This window comes from Rutidosis leptorrhynchoides, chromosome 6 (genome assembly GCF_046630445.1).
Source record: "Rutidosis leptorrhynchoides isolate AG116_Rl617_1_P2 chromosome 6, CSIRO_AGI_Rlap_v1, whole genome shotgun sequence".
Lineage (NCBI taxonomy): Eukaryota > Viridiplantae > Streptophyta > Magnoliopsida > Asterales > Asteraceae > Rutidosis > Rutidosis leptorrhynchoides.
The window spans coordinates 397390709-397396748 of record NC_092338.1 but is presented as its reverse complement, the minus strand read 5'-3'; positions in this window follow the sequence as shown (position 1 = coordinate 397396748).

Sequence of the window (6040 nt, the reverse complement as noted above, 5' to 3'; positions counted from 1 at the left end):
GGAGTTTTGATGTGATAATCGGTATGGACTGGTTGAAAGAAGTGAAAGCAGAGATCGTTTGTTACAAAAATGCAATTCGCATTATACGAGAAAAAGGAAAACCCTTAATGGTGTACGGAGAAAAGGGCAACACGAAGCTACATCTTATTAGTAATTTGAAGGCAAAAAACTAATAAGAAAAGGTTGCTATGCTGTTCTAGCACACGTCGAGAAAGTACAAACTGAAGAAAAGAACATCAATGATGTTCCCATTGCAAAAGAATTTCCCGATGTATTTCCGAAAGAATTACCGGGATTACCCCCACATCGATCCGTTGAATTTCAAATAGATCTTGTACCAGGAGCTGCACCAATAGCTCGTGCTCCTTACAGACTCACACCCAACGAGATGAAAGAACTGCAAAGCCAATTACAAGAACTTTTAGAGCGTGGTTTCATTCGACCAAGCACATCACCGTGGGGAGCTCCTGTTTTGTTTGTCAAGAAGAAAGATGGTACATTCAGGTTGTGTATCGACTACCGAGAGTTGAACAAACTTACCATCAAGAACCGCTACCCACTACCGAGAATCGATGACTTATTTGATCAACTACAAGGCTCGTCTGTTTATTCAAAGATTGACTTACGTTCCGGGTATCATCAAATGCGGGTGAAAGAAGATGATATTCTAAAGACTGCTTTCAGAACACGTTACGGTCATTACGAGTTTATGGTCATGCCGTTTGGTTTAACTAATGCACCAGCTGTGTTCATGGACCTTATGAACCGAGTGTGTGGACCATACCTTGACAAGTTTGTCATTGTTTTCATTGATGACATACTTATTTACTCAAAGAATGACCAAGAACACGGTGAACATTTGAGAAAGGTGTTAGAAGTATTGAGGAAGGAAGAATTGTACGCTAAGTTTTCAAAGTGTGCATTTTGGTTGCAAGAAGTTCAATTCCTCGGTCACATAGTGAACAAAGAAGGTATTAAGGTGGATCCGGCAAAGATAGAAACTGTTGAAAAGTGGGAAACCCCAAAAACTCCGAAACACATACGCCAGTTTTTAGGACTAGCTGGTTACTACAGAAGGTTCATCCAAGACTTTTCTAGAATAGCAAAACCCTTGACTGCATTAACGCATAAAGGGAAGAAATTTGAATGGAATGATGAACAAGAGAAAGCGTTTCAATTATTGAAGAAAAAGCTAACTACGGCACCTATATTGTCATTGCCTGAAGGGAATGATGATTTTGTGATTTATTGTGACGCATCAAAGCAAGGTCTCGGTTGTGTATTAATGCAACGAACGAAGGTGATTGCTTATGCGTCTAGACAATTGAAGATTCACGAACAAAATTATACGACGCATGATTTGGAATTAGGCGCGGTTGTTTTTGCATTAAAGACTTGGAGGCACTACTTATATGGGGTCAAAAGTATTATATATACCGACCACAAAAGTCTTCAACACATATTTAATCAGAAACAACTGAATATGAGGCAGCGTAGGTGGATTGAATTATTGAATGATTACGACTTTGAGATTCGTTACCACCCGGGGAAGGCAAATGTGGTAGCCGATGCCTTGAGCAGGAAGGACAGAGAACCCATTCGAGTAAAATCTATGAATATAATGATTCATAATAACCTTACTACTCAAATAAAGGAGGCGCAACAAGGAGTTTTAAAAGAGGGAAATTTAAAAGATGAAATACCCAAAGGATCGGAGAAGCATCTTAATATTCGGGAAGACGGAACCCGGTATAGGGCAGAAAGGATTTGGGTACCAAAATTTGGAGATATGAGAGAAATGGTACTTAGAGAAGCTCATAAAACCAGATACTCAATACATCCTGGAACGGGGAAGATGTACAAGGATCTCAAGAAACATTTTTGGTGGCCGGGTATGAAAGCCGGTGTTGCTAAATACGTAGGAGAATGTTTGACATGTTCTAAGGTCAAAGCTGAGCATCAGAAACCATCAGGTCTACTTCAACAACCCGAAATCCCAGAATGGAAATGGGAAAACATTACCATGGATTTCATCACTAAATTGCCAAGGACTGCAAGTGGTTTTGATACTACTTGGGTAATAGTTGATCGTCTCACCAAATCAGCACACTTCCTGCCAATAAGAGAAGATGACAAGATGGAGAAGTTAGCACGACTGTATTTGAAGGAAGTCGTCTCCAGACATGGAATACCAATCTCTATTATCTCTGATAGGGATGGCAGATTTATTTCAAGATTCTGGCAGACATTACAGCAAGCATTAGGAACTCGTCTAGACATGAGTACTGCCTATCATCCACAAACTGATGGGCAGAGCGAAAGGACGATACAAACGCTTGAAGACATGCTACGAGCATGTGTTGTTGATTTCGGAAACAGTTGGGATCGACATCTACCGTTAGCAGAATTTTCCTACAACAACAGCTACCATTCAAGCATTGAGATGGCACCGTTTGAAGCACTTTATGGTAGAAAGTGCAGGTCTCCGATTTGTTGGAGTGAAGTGGGGGATAGACAGATTACGGGTCCAGAGATTATACAAGAAACTACCGAGAAGATCATCCAAATTCAACAACGGTTGAAAACCGCCCAAAGTCGACAAAAGAGCTACGCTGACATTAAAAGAAAAGATATAGAATTTGAAATTGGAGAGATGGTCATGCTTAAAGTTGCACCTTGGAAAGGCGTTGTTCGATTTGGTAAACGAGGGAAATTAAATCCAAGGTATATTGGACCATTCAAGATTATTGATCGTGTCGGACCAGTAGCTTACCGACTTGAGTTACCTCAACAACTCGCGGCTGTACATAACACTTTCCACGTCTCGAATTTGAAGAAATGTTTTGCTAAAGAAGATCTCACTATTCTGTTAGATGAAATCCAAATCAACGAAAAACTTCAATTCATCGAAGAACCCGTCGAAATAATGGATCGTGAGGTTAAAAGACTTAAGCAAAACAAGATACCAATTGTTAAGGTTCGATGGAATGCTCGTAGAGGACCCGAGTTCACCTGGGAGCGTGAAGATCAGATGAAGAAGAAATACCCGCATCTATTTCCAGAAGATTCGTCAACACCTTCAACAGCTTAAAATTTCGGGACTAAATTTATTTAACGGGTAGGTACTGTAGTGACCCGGAAGTATGTTTTCTAAAATGGTCATCTAGACGTCGTTCTTTCGACTGAAATGAATACCTTTACAAAAACGACTTGTAACTTATTTTTCCGACTACAAACCTATAAATTTTCTATTTAGATTCATAAAATAGAGTTCAATATGAAACCATAGCAATTTGATTCACTCAAAACGGATTTAAAATGAAGAAGTTATGGGTAAAACAAGATTGGATAATTTTTCTCATTTTAGCTACGTGAAAATTGGTAACAAATCTATTCCAACCATAACTTAATCAACTTGTATTGTATATTATGTAATCTTGAGATACCATAGACACGTATACAATGTTTCGACCTATCATGTCGACACATCTATATATATTTCGGAACAACCATAGACACTCTATATGTGAATGTTGGAGTTAGCTATACAGGGTTGAGGTTGATTCCAAAATATATATAGTTTGAGTTGTGATCAATACTGAGATACGTATACACTGGGTCGTGGATTGATTCAAGATAATATTTATCGATTTATTTCTGTACATCTAACTGTGGACAACTAGTTGTAGGTTACTAACGAGGACAGCTGACTTAATAAACTTAAAACATCAAAATATATTAAAAGTGTTGTAAATATATTTTGAACATACTTTGATATATATGTATATATTGTTATAGGTTCGTGAATCAACCAGTGGCCAAGTCTTACTTCCTGACGAAGTAAAAATCTGTGAAAGTGAGTTATAGTCCCACTTTTAAAATCTAATATTTTTGGGATGAGAATACATGCAGGTTTTATAAATGATTTACAAAATAGACACAAGTACGTGAAACTACATTCTATGGTTGAATTATCGAAATCGAATATGCCCCTTTTTATTAAGTCTGGTAATCTAAGAATTAGGGAACAGACACCCTAATTGACGCGAATCCTAAAGATAGATCTATTGGGCCTAACAAACCCCATCCAAAGTACCGGATGCTTTAGTACTTCGAAATTTATATCATATCCGAAGGGTGTCCCGGAATGATGGGGATATTCTTATATATGCATCTTGTTAATGTCGGTTACCAGGTGTTCACCATATGAATGATTTTTATCTCTATGTATGGGATGTGTATTGAAATATGAAATCTTGTGGTCTATTGTTACGATTTGATATATATAGGTTAAACCTATAACTCACCAACATTTTTGTTGACGTTTTAAGCATGTTTATTCTCAGGTGATTATTAAGAGCTTCCGCTGTCGCATACTTAAATAAGGACGAGATTTGGAGTCCATGCTTGTATGATATTGTGTAAAAACTGCATTCAAGAAACTTATTTTGTTGTAACATATTTGTATTGTAAACCATTATGTAATGGTCGTGTGTAAACAGGATATTTAGATTATCATTATTTGATAATCTACGTAAAGCTTTTTAAACCTTTATTGATGAAATAAAGGTTATGGTTTGTTTTAAAATGAATGCAGTCTTTGAAAAATGTCTCATATAGAGGTCAAAACCTCGCAACGAAATCAATTAATATGGAACGTTTTTAATCAATAAGAACGGGACATTTCATATATACATATATTTATATACATATCTATTTACAAATAGTTGCTCGTGAATCTTCGGAAATGGTCGAAGGTCAAATGATTTCATAAAATAGTTCAAAAATTTTGAAATTCAATTTACTAACCTTTGTTTATCATGTCGAAACCATATAAAGATTAAGTTTAAATTTGGTCAGAAATTCCCGGGTCGTCACAGTACCTACCCGTTAAAGAAATTTCGTCCCCGAAATTTGATCGAGATCGTCATGGCTAACAATAATAATTTTTCTGACGAATATGAGCTGATAAATAGAGTTTTATTACTGTTGAGTAATATGGATAAGATAATTCGATTACTCGGAGAGTACGAGTGAAGCTATTGTAAAAGAGTGAAATGAGAAAATAACATTTCGTCATATCTCTGTACGTAGATACAGTTGATTTCCAGAATTCAAGAGATTTAGAGAAAATCTTTGTAATAAGATTTGGTTCTTCGATAATTTAAGACATTAGGATCTCCTTTGGTTAAATACACTAATCTATTTCGATTGCTCTGTCGGATATTTCAATATGAATCCACTTCTTTCGTTTCCTTTATATTTTTGGAGTTCCATACCTTTGTTTTCTCTTCCCGACTTTAAGCCAAGCGAATAATGGTCCAGAATTCATAGATATGAAATTCGAAATAAACATAGCTAATGTTCTAAGAGAGAAATTGTAATAGCACGATCTTGAATGGTCAAATTACCAAAAATTTAATAGATAAGATAGAGCTATCAGGAAGATACGTTCTAGATATGTTTAGAGATTACATAGAATGTAAGAGCCGTGTAATATGGCACATGATGACGGTATAGTCTGTGCATCATCACGTTCCATTAGAAACTTAGCATGACTTACTGTAATATAATCACGTTGATCAAGTGTCATTATATTATACTAATTCATGCATCAATTTCTTTACATTTCTTCAGAATTCATTCATAAATTAAGCTTAGATTTTACAGAAGTTTCCAATATAATGAAACATAGGAAGCACGAAGAGGTATAAAATTTCGAACGGAAATACTTATGAAAATATCCTCAGAAATATTGAAGATATTTATGATGATATTTTGGAATTTCCAAGTTCGAAGGTTGATGAAAAAAAAAATTTCTGCAAGGTTTTAACATGACTACGGAGCTAGATATTCGTTGCAGGTTTCATCGGATTCAGATTTACCTGATTTCTTTGAATATATGGTATGGTCCTTGTATTTGGCCTTGGTCTCCTTCATGGTTTGCACAATCTATTTTTTTCAGTACCAAATTTTCTATCGAGCGTTCCTAACACTCCTTTCTTTATCATCAAACTTTTGACCGTTTAGATCATCTACC